Raw genomic sequence first — 22,041 nt, 5'->3', positions numbered from 1 at the left:
AACAGACTCGTGGGCACAGCGGGGGAAGGAGAGAGTGGGACAAATGGAGAAAATATTAATAGTGCAACTGGTCGGCTCAGCAGCAACAACACCACCTTGTATTCTTTGGAATCCTAACTCTATCATGACAGTCAGTAAAGTCTCTCTGCCTTGCAGGACACATGGGTTCAATCCTTGGGTCGCAAAGATTCCCTAGGTGAGGAATTGGAAACTCACTCCAGTGTCCCTGCCTGGAGAATCCCATGGACAGAACAGCGTGGCGGGCTACACAGTCCATGGGATTGCAGAGTCAGACACAAGTTAGCGACTAAACATCAACATACATCAAACATTAATAGCATCGACACATATAACACTACTGTGTGTAAAATAGCTAGTGGGACGCTGCTGAATAGACAGGGAGCTCAGCTCGGAGCTCAGTGATGACCTAGAGGGGTGGGTTTGGGGGCGAGGCTCAAGGGGGAGGAGAAATGTATATCATTATGGCTGATCTGTGTTATTGTGTGGCAGAAACCACACAACGTTGTAAAATAATTATTCTCCGATTAAGGTATGAATTAAAAACACAAAGATAACAGTAACAGAGACCACAAAAAACCGTACAACGATATTTCAATAGATCCAAAAGGAAGAATTCAGTTTCAACCCAAGCTAATTTAGGGTAACCTTCTCCCAAGGACGAGTCACCTTCTCCCAACCCCTGGTTGGGATAGATGGTTTAGGTTTACCAGAAGCCTGTGGCAAAATTTTCAGCCTTCTCGTATTGTCCGATAGTCTTTTTAAGGCTCATGCAAATATCCGTGCGGGCTGTTTTCTCAAAGCCCAAGCCACTTAACAAAGTGAGTTTTATCAAAGGATTAAGTCGTTAATAAATGAAGAGTGTTTATCCGCAGGAGGGCTTCAAAGCCCGTTTTGATTGAGATGAGCTCTCATTTCTGGGTCGCAGCTGTCCTAGCCGGTGCTGGGGGAATTCACAGCCCAGGGTTGGGCAGGACTCCAGAGCACTGTGAGAGGGGGACGTCCAGGCCGCCTGGAGGGTTTCACTGCAGGTGTTCCCTCCGAGTGTGGTTTAGACAGTCTCTGAAATGAATCTGGAGAAGAAAGGAGGTCACTTCTAGACCATTCCATCTCCTTCAATTTCAGAAGCATTTGGAGAAGAATGAGCTGTTCCTTCAGCACAGAGACTTTCTCAGCGCGGTTACTGAATCGTTCTGAAATTCAGGAAAAGCAGGCCAGTCCTAATGATTTGGGAGAATCCTTCAATTGAGATGTAGGTCGAGCTTGCAAACAACATCAAAAAAGGCCTAGAGAGTAAAATAAATGTTAGCATCCCCCTGGTATTGATGAACCGATTGGCAGGGCTGCAGTGGAGACACCGTCATAGAGAACAGAACTGTGGTCAGAGAAGGGGAAGGAGAGGGTGGGATGGATGGAGAGGAGCTTGGAAACATACTTTATTATATAAAGTTGAAAATAGCCAGTGGGAACTTGCTGTATGGTTCAGGAAGCTTAGCCTGGGGCTCTGTGGCAACCTAGAGGGGTGGGATGGGGTGGGAGGGGGCTTCAAGAGGGAGGGGACACATGTACCCCTATAGCTGATTCATGCTGATGGGTGGCAGAAACCAACACGATATTGTAAACCAATCGTCCTCCATTAAAAAATAAATACACAAATAAATGGGGGCTTCACAGATGACTCAGGGGTAAAGAATCTGCCTGCCAATGCAGGAGACGCCAGACATGCGGATTCGATCCCTGAGTTGGGAAGATCTCCTGGAGAAGGGAATGGCAACTTGCTCCAGTGTTGTTTGCTGGAGAATTCCATGGACAGAGAAAATTACACAAATGTCACCACCCCAAAATAGAACCTGCAGTGACAATGGAATGCCAAATGGGCATTAGGGGATTATGGAAGGAAAGTGAAAGAGGTATGTGGGAATGCTTAGAGATAAAAGGATATGGAGTTGTTGTTACCGTGATGATGGACCAAGACCAACCTCACCATCACCATTGGTAGTTGAGTGTCTCCTTTTAGCGGACAGAAAGCACGGTTGGCTCTCTGATTGGCTCTGGAAGGTAAATATGTGGGTAGCAAGGATACGAGTGATGCAGAGATACTAGAGCAAACATGACGTGGATATCCTTACAGCCACGGGCCATCCAAGAACAGACCGGCTCTGTGGTCCCTGAAGTCACTGTGAGCTCAGTGATGGAAACGCAGAAGATGTTTGTTCCTCCATTCTTTGAGAGTCATTAGTAGTTATTAGCGGAGAAGGCAATGGCACCCCACTCCGGTACTCTTGCCTGAAAATCCCATGGATGGAGGAGCCTGGTAGGCTGCAGTCCATGGGGTCACTAAGAGTCGGACACGACTGAGCAACTTCACTTTCACTTTTCACTTTCATGCATTGGAGAAGGAAATGGCAACCCACTCCAGTGTTCTTGCCCAGAGAATCCCAGGGGCTGCGGAGTCTGGTGGGCTGCCGTCTATGGGATCACACAGAGTCAGACACAACTGAAGCGACTTAGCAGCAGCAGCAGTAGTTATTGGAAAGTTTAATTTCGCTTACATTTTGCTCTATTTTTAAATTATCCACAAATTGAGTTTGTAGTCTCCTGACCATCTTTTTTTTAATTTAATTTCGGCTGCGATGGGTCTTCATTGCTGTTGGGGGTTTCCTCTACTTGCAGCTAGCGGGGTCTCCTCTCTAGAGGTGACGTGAGGGCATCTCTTCTTGTGGACTACGGTCTTGCGAAAGAATATGCTTAGAGGATCACATCAATGTTACCATCCCTGAAAATGGTAGTTGCAGCTCCTGGGCTTAGTTGCCATGATACATGTGGGATCTTTCTGGACCACAGACGGAACGCATGTCCCCTACATCTGCAGGCGGATTCCTGACCACTCGACCACCAAGGATATCCATCTCCCCCACCATCTTTATTTCAACATCTGGAAGGCAAGTTTCGGCAAATAAAGTAGGCAGAAGATAACTCTTTGACCATCTCTCCCTCTTTTTACATTTTTTTTTTTTTTAATTTTTTTTTTTTTAATTTTTTTATTAGTTGGAGGCTAATTACTTCACAACATTTCAGTGGGTTTTGTCATACATTGATATGAATCAGCCATAGAGTTACACGTATTCCCCGTCCCGATCCCCCCTCCCACCTCCCTCTCCTTTTTACATTTTTATTGGAGTATGGTTGCTTGACAATATTGCGTTGGTTTCTGCTGTCCTGCAGGGTGCATTAGCTGTATGTAAATGGCAACCCTCTCCAGTGTTCTTGCCTGGAAAACTCCCGTGGACAGAAGAGCCTGGTGGGCTACAGTCCATGGGGTCGCAAAGGGTCGGACACAATTTGGTGACTAAACAGCAGCAACGTATATCCCCTCTTTTATGGATTTCCTTCCCATTTAGGTGATCATGGCACTGCGTTCCATGTGCTATCCAGTAGGTTCTCATTAGTTATGTATTTTATGCAGAGTGTCAGTAATGTATGTATGGGCAGGGAATTTGGGGGAGAATGGATGCATGTATATGCATGACCACCGAATCCCTTTGCTGCCCACCCAGAACTATCACAACACTGTTAATCGGCTATCCTCCAGTACAAAATGAAAAGTTCTTTTTTTAAAAAAAAATAGTGTATATATGTCAATCCCCATCTTCTAATTGATCCCAAACGGCCTTGGTCCCTTGGTATGCAAATGGTTTTTCTCTCCAACTGTGTCTCTCTGCTTTGCAAATAAGTTGGTCTATACCAATTCTTTTCAGATTCCACTAATATGTGTTCATATACATATTTGTTTTCCTCTTTCTGACCTGCTTTGCTTTGTTAACCATCTCTTGATCAAAATGATGCGTAACCATTGACAACGCTATTAATACCTGGGACCGAAATACTCAATTTGGAGCTTTCTTCTTGTGTGTGTGTGTGTTGACTTCATGGATATATATTTTTTTTAATGCGAGGACCAGAAATAATTACCTCTCAGAGTGGAAGTGTTAGTCACTCAGTCCTCTGCGAGTCTGTGATCCCAGACTGTATCATCACCCGGCTCCTCTGCCCCTGAAATTCTCCAGCTAAGAATGCTAGGGTGGGTACCCATTTCGACTCCAGAAGATCTTCCTGACCCAGGGATTGAACCTGGGTGTCCTGCATTGCAGGCAGATTCTTTACCCTTTGAGCCACAGTGGAAACCCAAACTCACCAACTAGACAAGTTTTCTAGAAATGGATGAAGTCCTTGCTTTAGTTGAAAACCACACCATTGTCTAGTATTTTATTTATTCATTATTTATTATTGCCTAAATGTTATTCTGTTTAATCATTCACCCTCGATACACTCACTTTTTTGTCTCCATTGATAGTAATAGTGCACTAGATGAGGAAAAAAAAAAAGCATCCAGAGACCAGGTTTTCAACCACACGTGCAACTTAACAGCATGCTTTCCACATATATTTCTGCTTGAGTGTTGTTTTTTTTACTTGGGTACATGGGGGAAAAAAACCGACTGATGAATTTTGAAACCGATAGTGGCAAGACCAAGTCAGCTTTATAAAGCCAAGGAATCACACTATGTGTACTAAGTCGCTTGGGTCGTGTTCGATTCTTTGCGGTCCCTTGGACTGTAGCCCGCCAGGCTCCTCTGTCCGTGGGGATTCTCCAGGCAAGAATACTGGAGTGGATTAACATGCCCTCCTCGAGGGAATCTTCCCGATCCAGGGATCAAACCCATGTCTCTTACATCCCCGGCATTGGCAGGCAGGTTCTTTATCCCTAGCGCCACCTGGGAAGCCCACAATATAGCACACCTAGTTAATAATTTCAAGTGGTTTCTCTAATACCTCAGTAGCGAGGATCTATCACATCTACAACTATTTATTTTATTTCAGAAAAATTTGAGTTGATGTTTTCCAGTGTCTCATGTGTCCTAGTCAGCCACCTGCTACACCAGCTGTTTTCAACTGACAGAGCTGAGATGAAAAGCCTGCAGAAGGCTATTAATGCATAATGTTCTCTACTTGTAAGATCAGTTCCTAAATCTTAACAGGTTTAGGTCTCACAGAAACCAGCCCATGCAAAACCCAGCTTCCCTTATGAGGCCACGTTATCATCAGAATTGGGCATTCCCTGGTAGTTCAGTTGTTGAAGAATCCGCCTGCAAGGCAGTATATCTGGGTTCAATCCCTGGGTCGGGAAGATCCCCTGGAGAAGGGATTGGTACCCCACTCCAGTATTCTTGCCAGGCAAATCCTATGGACAGAGGGGCCTGGTGGGCTACAGTCTGCGGGGCGGCAAAGAGTCCAACATGACTGAGCTAATATATATATATATACATATGGGCCAATATGGTTCCCAGGTGGAGCTAGTAGTAAAGAACCCACTTGTCAATGCAGGAGATATGAGAGATTGGAGTTCAATCCCTGGGTGGGTAAAATCCCCTGGAGGAGGACTTGATAACCCACTCCAGTATTCCTGCCTGGAGAATCCCATGGACAGAGGAGCCTGGCGGGCTACCTAGATAGGGTCACAGAGAGTCAGATGTGACTTAGGAACTAAACCATCACCACATCCTCAGAATATTCTATGGCTTCCATGGCTTAAAAACAATTCAGGAAAACAGCATGGTTCTGAGAATGTTACATTTTGTGTATAAATAAGGTGCTTTTATCACATGCTTTGGGCTTCCCTGGTGACTTAGGGGTAAGGAATCCACCTGCAATGCTGGGAGCACAAGTTCGATCCCTGGATCGTGAAGATCCCCTGGAGGAGGGCATGGTAACCCACTGCAGTATTCTTGCCTGGAGAATCCCACGGACAGAGGAGCCTGGTGGGCTACAGTCCATGGGGTTGCAAAGAGTAGGACGTGACTTAGTGACTGACCACACACACAATCATATGCTTTTGAGCTATTTACTATCTTGCAAGTCAATAGATTTTTTTTGTTGTTGTTGTTGTTTAGTATGCTTTTGAAGTGCTGTGCTAAAGATTCGCATTCATCTTGGTAAAAGATACCCATTCATTCTGACATGACTGAATCAACTTAGTATGCATGCATGTACACATGCACCTCTGCATACCTGACCCTGGGTATATCTCAGGATAGCTGTTCTGTATTTTTCTAAAACTTTTTATTGTGCATTGATCTACAGCCAGTTAACAATGTTGTCTTAGTTTCAGGTGGACAGTGGAGGCACTCAGCCACACATGTACATGTATCCTTTCTCCCCCAAGCTCCCCTCCCATCCAGGCTGCCACGTGACATTGAGCAGAGTTCCCTGTGCCGGACAGCAAGTCCTTCTTGGTTCTCCATGTAAAATACAGCCGTGTGTCCATGTCCATCCCAAACTCCCTGACTGTCCCTTCCTCCATCCTTCCCCCTGGGAACCATAAGGTTATTACAGAGTATTGAGCAGAGTTCCCTGGGCTGGACAGCAGGTCCTTGCTGGTTCTCCATGTTAAATACAACAGTGTGTCCATGTCCATCCCAAACCCCCTGACTGTCCCTTCCCCCATCCTTCCCCCTGGTGACCATAAGGTTATCACAGAGTATTGAGCAGGGTTCCCTGTGCTGTCCAGCAGGCCCTTGTTGGTTAAATAAGGACCGTTTAAAATCCATGTTAAATGTATGAGTTTGTAGCAAACATACAATTTAAAAGCCACCCCTAACCATTGTGATCTGCAGCCCATTGCAATGACTCGTAAATTTCTTGTGAGTGAAGACAAGAAAGGGTCTTGTCTTAGATTTAAGACCCTGAGATCTAAAATCTTCAGCTGGTGGGAAGTCCCTGGGAAAAATTTCAGCATTTGTCTCTCTCCACTCATGTGGAGACCCTAAATGTACTTTCTTGCTGTCCTTGATACGTTTTGCATCGTTTTGCCTGGTACGGAGACAAAGTGGGCAGTTATTTGAAGCGCTTGAAGAAGGTGGATGAGAACGCTGAAGAAATAGGACACCGCTGGATGATTGCTTTTTTAATCACATGATCCAGACTTCCCATTTTAACGCGTGGTGTATCCATTCATGCCTTTAGGATTCACCTCGACTCTGTGGGAACACTGCGTCATTCCGTCTTGAGGGCCCGTTGTCACTTCTGACATCCTTCAAGGGTACACTCTTTATCTTTTTAAATTTATTTTCACATGTTTATTGTTTATGTTAGTGTCTCTGGAAACATAAATTTAAAAAAGAAACAAGTTGGTTGACAGAAGTGAATCAGTATAGCTGGACATAGGTCCCCTCTTTTTTTGGGTTTCCTTCCCCTTTTGATCACCACGGAACAGTGAGTTCTCTGAGCTACACAGATGAACCTATTTGCAAAGCAGAAGTAGAGACAGAGATGTAGACCACAAATGTGCAGACACCAAGGAAGAAGAGGAAGGTGGGATGGATTGATTGCACTGTTTATTCTAAGAGTTTGCTTTGTAGAGTTTTTATGCTAAAGGTCCTTGCAATATATCTGGGGTTTGGGGGAGCATTAAGTGCTCTTTTGCACAGATCCTGTGTTTCCCTGTCCAGAAGCAAGATTTTTGCTGCATTCTTGACCATTCCTGTAACAACTTGCAACACATTTAAGGAGCTGCCTTTTAATCCTGTGCTTTAACAACAGGGAAAAATCACATCTTCCAATTCTACTTTGATATAGTGTTATGTATTCTAACATAGGTGTGTATTTGTACCCTTAATTCTGTTCTGCACATTTGTTAAAAATATATACATATCACATACACACATATATGTACAGTGTTATGTGTGTATTCTTAGTGAGAATGGTGCAGCCTGGCTTTTATCTTCAGTAATAGTGATGTTTAGCCTCCTTCCATAATGTATATATTCTTATGTTCTTCCTTGCCTTTATCTTTCTGTCCTGGAAGCAGTAAACTCTTGTGGCTTACCACTAAGGACCCTAATAATGCAATATAATATAGGTGTCTGTGTAGTATATATCTCATATACAATATAGGTATCTTATGTATCTACTGTTGTATATATGGACATGTACATGTATGTATATACTCATCTGTATATAATCATATATAAAAATACATATACTCATGCATATATAATGTTTGTGCAGTTTAGAAATGCCTTCTCAACTATATCAGTGAAAGTGAAAGTTGCTCGGTTGTGTCTGACCCTTTGTGACCTCATGGACTATACAGTCCATGGGATTCTCCAGGACAGAATACTGGGGTGAGTAGCCTTTCCCTTCTCCAGAGGATCTTCCCAACCCAGGAATCAAACCGGGGTCTCCTGCATTGCAGGGAGATTCTTTACCAACTGAAGCTATCAGGGAAGCCCAAATATATCAATTTATATTACTAATTTAGCATATCTTACTAACTTAGTAAGAGTAATAATATTGTTGTTGTTTTTTATTTGCTCAGTCGTGTCTGACTGTTTCTGACCCCGTGAACTATGGCCCACCAGGCTCCTCTGTCCATGGGGTTCTCCAGGCACGAATACTGGAGTGGGTTGCATTTCCTCCTCCAGGGGATCTTCCCAACCCAGGGATCGAACCCAGGTCTCCTGCTTGGCAGGCAGATTCTTTATCACTCAGCCATCAAGGAAGGCCAATATAACCCCCTCCAGTATTCTTGCCTGGAGAATCCCGTGAACAGAGGAGCCTGGTGGGCTACAGTCCATGGGGTTGCAAGTGTCGGACAAAACTTAGCAACTAAGGAGAGAGAGTAATATATAGAAATATATAGAGGTTTATTTATATAGAGGTAATAGGGAGAGAGATTACTTGGGGAGAGTTAGTGATATATAACATGTATTAACAACAGGGATTTAGTATTTATTGCTAAACTGCTTGGATATATTTGTAATTTTAATTTTTCATTTCAGGTCTATCACAGGGCCATGAATAGTGAATGCCACAAGTTCCTAAAGAGATATTTGTCTCCCTCCCGCCCCTAGACCAGCTTATAAACCACTTGTCTTTCAAGTTTTGAGTTGACTTGATTCGTTCTGGCAGTTCCTTACCTTGTCACGTTGCATTACCTGCAAAATCAAGTCCAGACAATTTGAGGAGACGTCGCACGCTCAGCGGGGGCTCATTTTTTTTTTTTTTACGCAAACATTTGTCTGTGGAAGCTCTGAGGCTGCTGAGTGGCTTCTGCCTCACACGCACGAGGACGCAAAGGCAGCCCCATCATGCTAGTGGGACTGGCCTGGCGTTTCTCAATTGTTAGACCCACCATTTTTATTCCAAAGAAAGGTGCTGGTGACCTAGAATATGTTTTCTAGTTGTAACCCAAAAAAAGCATTATTCACGTGAGGGGAAGTGAGACACGCTCTTAATCCCTCATTCTGGCTTAACTGTTTGGATTTTTTTTTTTTTTTTACTAATTTTTATTGGAGGATAATTGCTTTACAATGTTGTGTTACTTTCTGCCGTCCAACAAAGTGAATCAACTGTATTAAAAGTGTTAGTTTGCTCAGTCGCGTCCGACTCTGCGACCCCATGGACTGTAAGCCCTACCAGGCTCCTCTGTCCCTGGGATTCTCCAGGCAGGAATGCTGGGGTGGGTTGCCATGTCCTCCTCCAGGGGATCTTCCCGACCCAGGGCTCAAGCCTGGGTCTCCTGCATTGCAGGCAGATTCTTTATCGTCTGAACCGTGATGGAAGCCCCATGTGTATACATATAACCCCTCATTCTTGAACCTCCCTCGCACCCCTCTAGGTCATCACAGAGCCCCGAGCTGAGCTTCCTGGGCTATACCACAGCTTCCCAGTAGCTATCTCTTTCACACGTGGTGGTGTGTATGTCCTGGAGAAAGAAATGGCAACCCACTCCAGTACTCTTGCCTGGAAAATTCCATGGCTGGAGGAGCCTGGTAGGCTACAGTCCATGGGGTCGCAAAGAGTCGGACACGACTGAGCAATTTCACTTTCCTTAGTGTGTATGTCAGTGATACTTTATCAATTCATCCCACCCTCTCTTGTTTAGGTCCCAGTTGAAAAGTCTATGATTCTAAATCACTTGAAATGAGAAAAGGAAGCTACCTTCCGGCAGCCATGATTGAATGCTCAACGACTCAAACAAGTATGATTGAAATGTTTGTGTGGTCTTGGATTTCTTTCTGCAGAGTTTTACAGTTTTCTTAGTACACATCTCTCATTACCTCCTCAGGAAAGTTTATTCCGAGGTATTTTGTTCTTCTTGATGGACCGGTAAGTGGGATTGTTCCCATAATTTCTCTTTCTCTTTGTTATTACTGTGTAGAAAATGCAATAGATTTCTCTGCATATTAATTTCGTAAACTGCAACTTTACCAGATTCATTGATGGGCTTCCCTGGTGGCTCAGCTGGTAAAGAGAATCCGCCTGCGATGTGGGAGACCTGGGTTTGATCCCTGGGTTGGGAAGATCCCCTGGAGAAGGGAAAGGCTACCCACTCCGGTATTCTGGACTGGAGAATTCCATGGACTCCAGTCCATGAGGCTGCAAAGAGTCAGACATGAGTGAGCAAGTTTCACACTTAAATAATTTTATGATAGCATCCTCAGTATTTTCCATGTAGAGTATCATGTCATCTCAAACACGGGCAGTTTTACTTCTTCCTTTCAAATTTGGGTCCTTTTTATTTAAGCCACTGCTGTGTCTAGGACTTCCAAAACGATGTTGAATAAAAGTGGTGACCGTGGGCATCCTTGGCTTGTTTCTGATCTTAGAGGAAATGCTGCCACATTTTTACCCTTGAATATGATGTTAGCTGTGGGTTTGTCATATGCAACCTTTATTATGTTAGAGTATATCACCTCAGTGCCTACTTTCTGGAGAGTTTTTGTCATTACTGGGCACTGAATTTTGTCAAAAGTTTTTCTGCATCTACTGAGATGGTCCTGTGTTTTTTCTTTTTTTAACTCTGTAATTTGTTGATGTGGTCTGTCACACTGATTATTGAGATCGGTTCCCTTTATGCCCACTCTCTGGAGAGTTTTTTATTGTTTTGCCATAAGTGGATGTTTTAGAACTGATGATTCTTTGACGGGATTGGTCTAGGATTCTTTGAAACCTATCGAACCAATTAGATCCCTTATTCTAAACTTGAGTCTTTATTATTCAGACCAGGTCTTCCTTAATGATGGATAGTTGGTGTTTTCACTTTCATATTTGGTGGTCCAGTGGCTAAGTCTCCAGGCTCCCAATGCAGGGGGCCCAAGTTTGATTCCTAGTCAGAGAACTAGTTCGATCCCCCATGCCACAACTAAGAGTTCACATGAACTTTTAATGAGCTTTTCGTTGAACCGTCTCAGCCTTGCTTTCACTGAATAAAGTATGTTGAACCTTTGTTGTGTTTCATTATGAGTTCCTTTGTAATACTTAGATGTTGACATAAAAGCAAGAAATATGATTGGAATGTTGGCTTAAGAGAGAACATGATGAAATTTTTGAACTGTTACTAGCAGAACTTTGGTCTTTCCATTTTCAAAGACTGTATAAGAAGTGTCTAAACTACTGATCTTCATTACAAGTCCTAACAAGAAGGATTCATTTGCAAATGTGAGAAAAACTTGAAAAAGGCGGCGGAAAGTGGAGTGGGGATCAGAGGTAATAAACATTGGTGATTAATTATCACAAATGAAAGAGTGAAACTTTTTATAAAGCAAGGAAATCAAGGAGACATCTCCAATCTTCCTTCAAAAGGCATTTCATTCAAAAAATTAATTTTACTGCTTTTCATTTCCACTCTTTTTCACGTCCTTACATCCACTTTCAAACCAAGTATTGGTTAAGAAATGTTCATTGTTAATTAACAATGTTGATTGCTTATATTATTTACAGTGATTTCATATTCCTAAGTCATATATTTCCCCTTGAATTTGAATTTTATTTTGCCATATTTACCTCCGGTATTAAAATTTCTGAAACCTAAGTCCTTAACCCTTTGATGAATTTTTAATCAGCTAAGTAACCATGCCTCATTAATCTTGTAATGTCATTTCAAATTAATAATGAACTAGATGAATAGAGATATATAAGTTGGGTTTTTTAAAATTTTATGTATTTTTATTGACATAAAATTGACATGTAACCTTGTATTAATTTCAGGTATATGTGTGTACCCATGCACGCTCATTCGTGTCTGACTCTTGGCGACCCCATGGACTGTACCCCGCCAGGCTCCTCTGTCCATGGGATTCTCCAGGCAAGAAGACTGGAGTGGGTTGCCATTTCCTTCTCCAGGGGATCTTCCCAAACTAGGGATTGAACCCACACCTTCTGCATTGGCAGGGGAATTCTTTAACCACTGAGCCACCTGGCAGGGATATAATTTCAAGTATACAACATGATGATTCCCTATTTCTATATATTGTGACATGATCACCACAGTAAGTCTAGTTAACATCCATCACCACCTACAGCTACCGTATTTTTTCCTTGTGATAGGAACTTTTAAGACCTACTATTCTCTTAACAAAAATATATAATCCAGCAATATTAACTGCAGTCACAATGCTGTAACCTTATATCCCCCGAGCTTATCTATCTTATAATTGCAAGTTTGTCCTGTTGAAAGTGAAGTGAAAGTTGCTCAGTCGTGTCTGACTCTTTGCGACCCCGTGGCTATACAGTCCCTGGAATTCTCCAGGCCAGAATACTGGAGTGGGTAGCCTTTCCTGTCTCCAGGGGATCTTCCCAACCCAGGGATCAAACCCAGGTCTCCCAACATTGCAGGCAGACTCTTTACCAGCTGAGCCACCGGGGAAGCCCAAGAATACTGGAGTGGGTAGCCTATCCCTTCTCCAGGGGATCTTCCCGACCCAGGAATAGAACTGGGGTCTCCTGCATTGCAGGCAGATTCTTTACCAGCTGAGCCACAAGGGAAGCCCAAATATGTCCTGTTGGGTTACATTTAAATCCAATGCTTGAGCAATTTGGTTTTTCAACGACCCTGAAGAAATGTTACACATATAATTTAATGGTACTGCATATTTTAAGAAAAGTGAGAACCTTGTATAAGGATTGGGAGAGAGAGATTTTCTTTTTATTTCACATCAGGATATCAGCTTTATTTTTGATGAAGCTATTAGAGAATGTAATGGGGCTTTTTTTTTTTTAATTGCCATATCATTCCTTTATGATGTTGTGTTAGTTTTTGCTATAACAATGATGTGAGTCAGCCATAACTATACATATGCCCCCTCCTTCTTGAGCCTGCCTCCCTCCCGCATCCCACCCCGCTAGGTCATCACGGAGAATCGAGCTGAGTTCCCTGTGTTGTATAGCAGATTCCCACTAGCTGTCTATTTTACACATGGTCGTGTATATATGTCCATGCCATTCTCTTCTTTGTCCCACCAGTCCCTTCCCCCACTGTGTCTACACATCCGTTCTCTATGTCTGCAACTCTGTTCCGCCCTGCAAATAGGTTTAACGGTAGCATGATTCTAGATCCCACATATATGAATTATTATGCCATCTTTGCTTTTCTCCTTCAGAGAAATTTTCTACCTCTATGGCAACCAGGATGGTCGACACTTATCCTTGTTTTATTTAAATAAATTCTAGAGAATGCTTCGGGCTTCCCTCGTAGCTCAGTCGGTAAACAATCTGCCTGCAATGCAGGAGACCTGGGTTCGATTCCTGGGTCAGGAAGATCCCCTGGAGAAGGAAATGGCAACCCACTCCAGTATTCTTGCCTGGAGAATCCCATGGACAGAGGAGCCTGGCGGGCTGCAGTCCAGGGGTCGCAAGAGTCGGACATGACTTAGCGACTAAACCACCACCACCGCCAAAGAATGATTATGAGCAAAATTCATGATGTCCGTGGACTCCACATCTACACATTTCTTCTCTGCAACTGGGATGTGGTTTTCCACTTAGAAACGTGGGTAGAAACCCCACCCCTTGCCTGATGTCCCTTGGTGACTTTCTGTATGTGACCAAAGACTTCTCGTGAGAGCTAAGCCAGTAGGTGGCATCAGGAGCTGAACCAGAAAACTAAATCACGTGGAAAAAGAAGGAGCAGGAAGACCTCTCTGTCTTACTGGGTACTTGTCACACACGATGTAAATTCCAAAATCAACAAATAGGTGGTTGTCAAAACGTGTCACTTCTCTGCAGTGGCGGGCTGACAACGCGTGAGATATTTTAGGTGTGTTTTGACAACAAGGAATAATGAACCGTGGTTGCATGTGGGAAAGATTTTTTTTTTTTCCCCTGAGAAGATCGACTGGCTCAGATATCCCCGGAGAAGATCGACTAGCCCAGATTTCACCAGTAGGCAATGCTGTTATCAGCAAAGGCCCTTCTTCCTCCAGATACATTGTCATGAGGCTTGTTTAAGGAGTAGAGCACCAGAGAATTGATGCTCTTGAACTGTGGTGTTGGAGAAGGCTCTTGAGAGTCCCATGGACAGCAAGGAGATCCAACCAGTCAATCGTTAAAGACATCAACCTTGAATATTCACTGGGAGGACTGATGATGAAGCTGAAGCTCCAATACTTTGGCCACTTGGTGCAAAGAGCTGACTCACTGGAAAAGATCCTGATGCTTGGAAAGGTTGAGGGCAGGTGGAGAAGGGGGCGACAGAAGATGGGATGGTTGGATGGCATCACCGACTCGATGGACATGAGTTTGAGCAAGCTCCGGGAGATGGTGAAAGTCAGAGAAGCCTGGCATGCTGCAGTCCATGGAGTCACAGAGAGTCAGAAACAAGTTAGCGACTGAACAATAGGGACTTGCAAAGATGTCTCCCTTCTCTGCCAGCAAGTGCCAGTGTGCATAGATGTGCAGAAACAGATATCCAGATTTTAATGGGGGGAAAGATAAATGGCCAAGAGAGATTTTGCAGTTGTGGTTTTCACAGCTTTTCTAGAGATGATGTAAAAAGCAGTATTTGAGTCACATGAGATAGGTAGGTCTTTCATATATCTTGGATTCTACTGGACATACTTTAGAACATACTTTAGGACATACTTTAGAACATGCATTACACATCCTTTAGGACACACATCACACTTATTCACAAAACATAAACTGACAGATAGGAAGTGAACGTATGTTTGGCAAAGTGGGAAGGGATAAATTGGGAGACTGGGATTAACATGTACACACTACTGTATGTAAAATAGGATTTAATATATAGCATAGGGAACTCTACTTAATATCTTGTAATAACCTATAATGGAAACAAATCTGAAAAAGAATATATCCATATATTTGTATACATATGTGTGTGTGTGTGTTTATGCCTACATACACAAATCACTTTACTACACAGCAGAAACTAATAAAGCATTACAAATCAACTATGCTTTTTAAATTAATTAATTAATTAAAAAATCCCTCATAGGAATATTACGCAACTTAAAGGCATAGTAATTAGAGAAAAAGAGGTCAGCAAAACTATAAGACCTGACTCGAAACCAAGGGCATGACAGTTGACATACAACCTCTGGTTTCAGTGAGTTGAAACCAAAAAAGTTGTTTGTCAAATAATTTAAGTTAAAGGTCCTTCTGTGAGTGAAACCGTTTATAAAAATTGCAGCAATCACCAGGGTAGATATTTCATCATAGGTTTTGTGGAGGGGCTTCCCCGGTGACTCAGCTGGTAAAGATTCTGCCTGCAATGCGGGAGACCTGGGTTCAATCCCTGGGTCGGGAAGATTCCTTGGAGAAGGGAAAGGCTACCCACTCCAGTAATCTGGCCTGGAGAATTCCAGGGACTGTGTAGTCCCTGGGGTCACAAAGAGTCAGACACGGCTGAGCGACTTTCACTTTACACTCTCATGGCCCAGTCTCCTTCCAATATCCCCCAGCCCCTTAGACCATCACACTTGGTCAGGAAGATTAGGAGAAGGGATAGGCTACCCCCTCCAGTATTCTTGGGTTTCCCTGGTGGCTCAGCTGGTAAAAAATCCACCTGCAATGCAGGAGACCCTGGTTCGGTCCCTGAGTGGGGAAGATCCCCTGGAGAAGGGATAGGCTACCCACTCCAGTATTTTGGCCTGGAGAATCCCGTGGACTTTATCGTCCACGGGGTCATGAAGAGTTGGACATGAATGGACGACTGGACTGAAATGAACTGAACTCACATTGGTTATAAGAAAAGGAGTTATAAGTTTCTACTCATACTGGTTATTTAAAAAAAGTGACACAGAGGAAAAGTTTTGTCTTCTAGACATTAAATTATTATCCAAGGGAAGCATCAGCTTTTAAAAATACAGTTCAACAAAACAGAGAGGCTTTTTTTTTTTATTAGTAGGTAACGTGTGGATGCAATTTTTTGTCGTGCGTTTGTTGTTGTTGAATCGCTAAGTTGTTAAATTCCTGGATGCAGTTGTCACGGGCTCAGTCCCCATCAGAGGTTGTGCTGAAATCAGTAGCTACCGTTGTCTAAATGCGGTCCCTACAGATATTAAAAAAAGGTCATTTAAAAAAAAAAGTAATTTTTATTGGAATATACTTGCTTTACGATGTTGTGTTCGTTTCTGCCGGATAGCAAAGTCAGTCAGCTATAAATATACATACACCGCCTCCCTCTTGAGGCTCCCTCCCAGCCCCATCCAGCCCTCTGGGCCATCACAGAGCACGGCCCTGGGCCCCCTGAGCTATACAATAGCAGCTTCCCACTCGCTGTCTGCTTTACACATGGTCGTGTATATATGTCAGCCTTACTCTCTCAATTAATCCCATCCTCTTTTTTTTAATTCATTTTTATAGGAGCATTTTATTTTTTAATTTTTAAAATCAATTTAAATTCATTTTTATTTTTATAGTTCTAACCATTTTACAGGGTTGTGTTAATTTCTGCTGCATAGCAGAGTTCATCAGTCATGTTGCTGTTGTTTAGTTGCTAACTCGTGTCCGACTCTTTGTGTCCCCGTGGACGGCAGCACGCCAGGCCTCCCTGTCCATCACCGACTCCCGGAGCTTGCTCAAACTCACGTGCATTGAGTCGGTGATGCCATCCAACCCTCTCATCCTCTGTCACCTCCTCCTCCTGCATATAGAAATCATCTGTGTGTGCATACATATATCCCCTCTCTTTTGGACTTTTTCCCCATTTAGGTCATCACAGAGAGCTGAGTAGATTTCCCAGAGCTATATACATGGGCGCTTTCATGGCGTTATGACATGGGGAAAAAAAATTATTGTGATCAGTTTAACTTCTCATCTTCTGCACTCTGTACCTTTTATCTTTGCGTCTACGGTAGCATCATGAGGATAAGAACTCGGTTGTGTAATGGGTCTTTCAAGTCTAAATCATTACATATTTATATATTGTATGCATGCTCAGTCATGTCTGAGTCTTTGTGACCCCCATGGACTATAGACCACCAGGCTCCTCTGTCCATGGGATTCTCCAGGCAGGAATACTGGAATTCGTTGCCATTTCCTCCTCCAAGGGCTCTTCCTGACCCAGGGATCAAACCTGCATCTGTCATATCTCCTGACCTGGGCAGGCACGTTCTGTACGGCTGAGCCAGTGGGGAAGCCCTTTGTATAAGTACTGTGATTAATTTTGCTATTTAAATATAAATTTTAAGGGGCAAATAAAGCAATCAGTTATTGAAAGGCATTTTTGTCATAATTGTGTGGAATCTTCCCCTGTTCTGTGAGCACAGGCTCCTTTCCTGGGTGGCAGGGAGCCAAGGAGAATATTCAGTCTCAAAGGAAACAAAAAAATCTGGGCCCAACAGGACAGCCTACTTTGTCACAGTATTTTTAGAATGTTGCAGATTTAGGACAGAGAGGAGCAACTGTGATCGTGTTACATAAGGCGTCCCCGCATCTGTCCTAAGATGGATATTGTATCTTTGGCAAAACATTGCTCTTTTTGGGCAGTTTGTTATTTCTTTTCATCACGGATGGGTTTTTGTCTGTCACGCAAGGGAGGGGAAAGCCTTTGCAATGAAAATACTATTGACACTGACTAGACGTAGAATTTACCCGGGAATAAGCTTTTGCTGCTTCCTATTGAAAATTATTTAAAAGAGGTTATTAGTGTGCTTCTGATGTTTAGTTACTCAGTCGTGTCTGACTCTTTGCGACCCCATGGACTGCAGCACACCAGGCTTCCCTTTCCATCCCCATCTCCCGGAGTTTACTCAAACTCATGTCCGTCGAGTCGGTGATGCCATCCAACCATCTCATCCTCTGTCATCCCCTTCTCCTCCTGCCCTCAGTCTTTCTCAGCATCAGGGTCTTTTCCAGTAACTTCAAATTTATACATTTCCTTTTTAATTAACAAGCATTATTTGGGACCAGTCTACATGGACAACTAATGTGATGTCAGATAACGGGGTTTGAAGTTATATCTGACACAATGCAGGCAAATAAGAACCTGGACCGTTGAGTTAAAAATTTTCTTCCAGGCTGGCAGTTCTGATAGGAGCAACTTAATTGGATTTCCTAATCTAATTATTGTTGTTGCTATTTAGTTGCTCAGTCATGTCTGACTTTTTGCGACCCCATGGACCGTAGCCCGCCAAGCTCCTCTGTCCATGGGGATTCTCCGGGCAAGAATACTGGAGTGGGTTGACATTTCCTCTTCCAGGGGATCTTCTCGACACAGAGATTGAACCCAGATCTCCTGCATCGGCAGGAATTGTTGTTTTTTGTTGTTGTTGTTGTTTCAACCATCTCAGCCACCAGGGAAGCCTTCCTCTTGTCCACACAAAATCCTGACTCTTTTCCTCAGTTAAAACCTGTTTGGGACACGTGACCTTATGAGTTTTAAATGTTTGCAAATTAAAAGTTAAAAACAATGTTAAAAAGTTAAAAAGAAAAGAACTGGAGAGTCCAGTGGCTAAGACTCCAGGCTCCCAATTCGAGGGGCCTGGGTACGATCCCTGATCAAGGAACTAAGACCCCACGTGTGACAGCGAAGACCCACATCAGCCGAATAAATAAATATTAAAAAACAAAAAAGTTGGATAGAATGAAAGGCAGTACTCCAGCCACAGAGAAAAGTAAGTTGCCTGAATAGATGATTGATCGAGGGAGCTGATAGCATGTAGACATTTACTGAAGAACAAAAAATATGTATGTATGGTAAAGCCTGTGATGTTGGGAAAGATTGAGGGCAAAAGGAGAAGGGGGCCACAGAGGATGAGGTGGTTGGATAACATCACTGACTCACTGGTCATGAGTTTGAGCAAGCTCCAGGAGATGGTGAAGGACAGGGAAGCCTGGCGTGCTGCAGTCCCTGAGGTCACGAAGAATCGGACATGACTGAGCTACTAAACAGCAACAAACAAATATGTATGTGGTGGTGAATAATCCTTTAGACACGAGTGATGTAACCTTTATCATGAGCAAGCCATCCAGTCATAAACAGATGATTAACCGAGCCAGGACACATGGGAGACCTTTCCTGGTTTTATCATTAGTGCCGTAAGATGGCTTGAACAGAAACGCAAGGCACAGTTTATCAAAATGTGTCTGAAACCATGCCGTGAGGAGGGTAGATAATCGGAACAGTCCACACTGGGTCACATTCTGCTTTCATCCGTCCAAAGGCATTTCTGGAATCTTCCAAATGGGTAAACTGTGTATTAATATTAACACATACAGGGTTCACATCTTCTTCCCCTTAATCCACCGAGAGGTTATGTGATGACGTGCATAAAAAAAGGATTAGATCTGACAGAGGCCTTGAGAAGAGAAAACCCAGCATGATTGACCCAGTTTTTTTTTTTTTCCAGACGCAGAGCAGCAAGCCCCCCAGGAGACGATCCCCAGTTGTCTGGACGCAGCAGACTCCACAAGAGTAAGCCTCGTATCCATTGCACTGAGTCCTCCATGCACTGAAGCTGAAGATCTGATAATATCTCTCCTTTCCTACGTTTCAGTGGCTTATTCAAAAGAGAGAGAGAGAGAGAGACTGCTGTTAACCACTCTCGGGCGCTAGGAGTAATGCATTGTCCTGTGAGAGGGTCAATCCAGAGGTTTAGATGCTGTGTACATATCTACTATAGGACACGTGGCTTCCCTGATACCTCAGTCGGTAAAGAATCTGCCTGCCATGCAGCAGACACCGGTTCGATTCCTGGGTGGGGAAGATCCGCTGGAGAAGGGATAGGCTACCCACTCGAGTGTTCTTGGGCTTCCCTTGTAGCTCAGATGATCAAGAATCTGCCTGCAATGTGGGAGACCTGGGTTCAATCCCTGGGTCGGGCAGATTCCCCTGGACAAGGGAATGGCAACCCACTCCAGGATTCTTGCCTGGAGAATCCCATGGACAGAGGAGCCTGGTGGGCTACGGTCCATGGAGTCGCAAAAGAGTCAGACAAGATTGAACAACTAAACAGCAAGAACATATGTCGTTACTAATAATTAATATATACCTACTACTAATACAAAATAAAATATAATATACATGTATATAAACACTATACAATATATAGGAATATATTAGTATACATGTATGTTGCATGTTAATAACTATTTTAATGTTAATGTTTTTTTGCTGAAAGCATGGAAATATCCAAGAGACTTTTAAATATGTTAGACCCATTTAAAAAGCCATAGAGTAAAAGCTTTGTTTGTAGAATGAAGAATTCTGCAGATGAAAACAGAATGGAAAAATAAACTCATGAAGGTATAAAAATCAGCACTTGTGCCTTATGAGAAAATTTTCAGTGGCGGCAGCACAGAGTGCAAAACCTGATTGACTTCAAGTGTTCATTAGTTGGAGATGAATTTGAGGTTTATGAACAGTTGCACTTGGTCGTGGTTGCTTTGAAGAAGACAGTTTCAAAATTGTATGAAAAAGTGCATAAAACTATGTCACGAAGTGAGGAGGAGATGAAGTCGTGTTTCTAAATTAAGGTATTATTTCCTATTAAATTAAAATGCATGCAGCTTCATTAGGGATTTGATCATTTCGTCTAATTCTCTAAATATTTATATATTCAAATGACATAAATTTATTTTTAAACCTCTCTCATTAGAAAGATTAAACATCTCTCTGGATTCAGGACGGAGAGTATTCAGGGATGCCCTCGGTGGGCCGGGGAATACGGAATGTTTTGAGAGTATAAAGATGAATTTGAAATGTTGAGACCGCATTTATGGAGGTCTCTGTCTGGTGGAGATGTTATAGAAAGAGAGATTATTTTGTTAGAGAGATTATTTTATCAGTGTGATGGACTGGGTAGAAAGAAGCTGGTGGTGGTGATGATTTTGCCACTAAGTCGTGTCTGACCCTTGAGAGTCCACGGACTGCAGCCCGCCAGGCTCCTCTGTCCATGGGATTCTCCAGGAAAGAATACTGGACTGGGCTGTCCTTTGCTCCTCCAAGGGATCTTTTTGACCCAAGGATTGAACCCCAGTCTCCTGCCCTGGTCTCCTACATTGGCTGCATTGAGAGAATACTGCTGAGCCACATGGGAAGTCCCGTATTATACGTTCTGCATCTACTTTAAAAGTAATTCTGAGCGATGGGATGGGGAGGGAGGTGGGAGGGGGGTTCAGGATGAGGAACACATGTACACCCATGGCTGATTCATGTCAGTGTATGGCAAAAAACACCACAATATTGTAAAGTCATTAGCCTCCAATTAAGATAAATAAATTTTTTAAAAAAATTTAAAAAAAAAACATAGAAGTAACTCTGCATTTTTTTTTTAAACATTTCCAAAAGTGTTTTAAAATGAACCGGGCTTGTCAAAATCATACCTGTTTTATGTCAGACAACTGTGGTTTCTCCACACCAAAAACAGCACTTCATCTAAGAGATTTCTTTTCGAAAACGTCACTGAAAAAAATGTTATAGTGGGATCACAGTTCCTCAAAAGGAAGGGCATTATTTTCTTTCATTATTTTTTTTTTTTTTGGTGTTTACTAAACTTTAGTTTCCATCCACTTTTTTTTTTTTATTAGTTGGAGGCTAATTACTTCACAACATTTCAGTGGGTTTTGTCATACATTGATATGAATCAGCCATAGATTTATATAGTCAACCCTTCCATATCACAAGGCAACTCAGAGTCTTGTAAATTTATTTTATACTTTGAATAAATGGCTTCTCTTGTGGCTCAGCTGGTAAAGAATCCACCTGCAATGTGGGAGA

General features: G+C 42.9%; 1 long non-coding RNA gene across 2 annotated transcripts in view; it reads left to right on the top strand.

The window, feature by feature from the left end:
• Positions 1-22,041, top strand: part of LOC122435925 — a 32,875-nt gene that overhangs the window by 584 nt on the left and 10,250 nt on the right. Inside the window, exons 1-4 of one of the 2 annotated variants that reach the window (XR_006267735.1) lie at positions 7,048-7,116; positions 9,964-10,059; positions 10,147-10,187; positions 19,673-19,737. This is a non-coding gene — a long non-coding RNA (uncharacterized LOC122435925). Of the gene's footprint in view, positions 1-7,047; positions 7,117-9,963; positions 10,060-10,146; positions 10,188-19,672; positions 19,738-22,041 lie in introns of those variants that run through there. The other variant, XR_006267734.1, reaches the window with a different exon arrangement.

This window comes from Cervus canadensis, chromosome X (genome assembly GCF_019320065.1).
Source record: "Cervus canadensis isolate Bull #8, Minnesota chromosome X, ASM1932006v1, whole genome shotgun sequence".
NCBI classification, from domain to species: Eukaryota; Metazoa; Chordata; class Mammalia; order Artiodactyla; family Cervidae; genus Cervus; species Cervus canadensis.
The sequence above is the reverse complement of the archived record's forward strand: the minus strand, read 5'-3'. Positions and strand labels throughout refer to the sequence as shown.